At 40.9% G+C, this 2,500-nt stretch overlaps 1 protein-coding gene across 2 annotated transcripts in view; it reads right to left on the bottom strand.

Moving 5' to 3' along the window:
* Positions 1 to 2,500, bottom strand: part of LOC113811431 (unconventional myosin-Ie) — a 156,842-nt gene that overhangs the window by 140,429 nt on the left and 13,913 nt on the right. The window contains exon 1 of one of the 2 annotated variants that reach the window (XM_070116578.1): positions 1,865 to 2,000. The exons of the other annotated variant lie outside the window; for it this stretch is intronic. The gene's annotated coding sequence lies outside the window, so the exon portion shown is untranslated. Of the gene's footprint in view, positions 1 to 1,864; positions 2,001 to 2,500 lie in introns of those variants that run through there. 2 annotated transcript variants of the gene reach the window in all.

Below are 2,500 nucleotides of genomic sequence, written 5' to 3'. Positions count from 1 at the left end.
TTTCCGGAATCTTATATTTTTGTTTAGGTTTATATTTATCTATTCATTATTTTGAATCTATATCGTCTGTAATCTATATTTTTGTTTAGGTTTATATTCATCTATTCATTATTTTGAATCTATATCGTCTGTAATCTATATTTTTGTTTAGGTTTATATTTATATATTCATTATTTTGAATCCATATCATCTGTAATCTATATTTTTCGGGTTTTCATGTTTATCTATTCACCATTGTTTATTTATTCATTCTTTTAGTTTTGCTTGATTCTATGGTTATCAGGTTCACCGTATTGTGGGAGACAAATCTGACTGTGTTTATCTTTATCGCATCTGCGACGACAGCGATAGCCACAAAGAAAAGTAATATTCAATATACTGATTAAATTTGTGTTCATTGGTCACTTGGGAAAACAGGGGATTTAAAACGTGCCAACATCGAAAATAATTAAAAGACAAGTATTAAAAACACTAAAAAACATTCGTCGCTTGATATAAATTTCCACTTTTTCTATTTTCTTTTTTTGTCTTTTACGAGTTTTTTTTAAATATATTAATGGACTTGTTAACCTTAACCTATTTGGTCCATGTACTGCAAATCATAGAGAGAGACAACAGAACAGGTGTACACTACTTATAAGCGGATACAGATAGATGCACACACACACACAGACAGACACACATGTAGACGGATCACACTTTGGCAGATATACTTACGGATATATATAAACATAGACACTGATATAGGCAGAGACACTGACAGAAGTAGCCTTACCAGTCAACGACAGAACAGACAGAATACACACACACATACATACATACATACATACATACATACATACATACACACACACACATACACACACACACACGCAAACACACACACACACACGCAAATACATTATCACACTTACACACTACACACACACACACACACACACACACACTTTTACTCACTCCACACTCATTCATTCACTCACTCATACATTATTACTATCACTATTATTGGTATTACTACATTAGCTACTATTATTATTAATATCACACACACACACACATTACACACATACATATTACTTACATATCATCACCACACATTACACACACACACACACGCACACTTTCACTCACTCACACTCATTCAGACTCACACAAACCACTTCGGTCTTTAATCCACATTCACTCCAGCCCGAACTCCTTTTACCCCCGACAGCAAAATCTCCACCAAGAGAATTTATAAAACGACTTCGGCGTCGGCTCGGAGGCCCCAAGGCAGCTTCTCCCAAATCTACTCAATTGCCGATGATTCACTCGGGGCGCAAAGCAGCCGAGGGAGGGGCACCGAGGGCATCGGGGCATGCCTACTGCTCAACGCTGGGCATACGCTCACATACTCGATGTATTTTTCGTCTACGCGAAGTCCTTTTCCCTTTTTTTTCGGGGAAATACTGGCGCGTTTCCTTCTGTATCTTCGAAAAATGGAAAGAATTAAGAAGTAATAATGATAAAAACGTAATTTTTTTAGAACGTAATGCACAGCGGCAGTATGTGCTGTAACCTTGGCCGCGTGTGATTTTCCGTCTTTTATGCGTCACAATTTCTCGGAACATCCTGCTCAGAAGCACCACGTTTTCCTCGTCATAGTTTCTTTAGCAGGAAGGAGAGAGAAAAAAAACACTCCCCATTTTCTTACTTGGTAAAATGAGAAGGAAAAAAATAACACTTCAAAGCTAGCAAATTCACTAAAATCGGACAAAAACCCGGAAGTAACTGCAGTTTTCAATTTTCACAACCGATTGCGCGAATCACAAACTTCCTATTTGGTTTACACACAATTCCCCAACACCACCACACGTTCACACACCCGGGTCCACACGGAGCTCCAGCACTGCTCTTGCTTCCCTTAGAGGCGGTAAAGCCACACTGAATCCTATCTGTGTCTCTCTGGGCCGCCACCCAACGCCCACAGCGGATGCCAACTGCCTTGTTTCTCGCCCACTTTCGCTTTCCTCTCTTTGCGCCCTCGGTTCCTCCTCTATTCATTTTGTTGAGTAGCCATCTCTGTAATAAAGGAACGGTTGGTATTGATGGTATATCTGTGTGAGTAATAAGGAACTATTTATCTGTTGGGGAAATGGCAACGAAGTGGGAACACCTCCAACGTAATCGCTAACGATAATAATAGCCTTCCAATTGACAACGTTTAGTTATTGTCGTGTTGATAGTTACCACGCCAGCCTGAACGTCCCGCCACGGAATGTACACGAAGCAAATAAAAAAAAAAATCTTTTTTCTCCTGCGTCACAGTCTCCTAGCTGCTACTCGACAGGACCCGCATGTCCCTTGGCCAGTGGGACGCCGCTCGCCCTGCAGCCTCGGTCGGGAATCCTATGCCATTCGAGGGAACTTTCGACCGTCGAGGCCCGGACAGAAAATGCAAAGGGGGGGGAATGAGGGATGTAATCAGCCTCAGACTACGGAGCTTTCGTGTGTCCTAGCC

The sequence above is a fragment of the Penaeus vannamei genome, chromosome 39 (assembly GCF_042767895.1).
Source record: "Penaeus vannamei isolate JL-2024 chromosome 39, ASM4276789v1, whole genome shotgun sequence".
Taxonomy (NCBI): domain Eukaryota; kingdom Metazoa; phylum Arthropoda; class Malacostraca; order Decapoda; family Penaeidae; genus Penaeus; species Penaeus vannamei.
The sequence above is the reverse complement of the archived record's forward strand: the minus strand, read 5'-3'. Positions and strand labels throughout refer to the sequence as shown.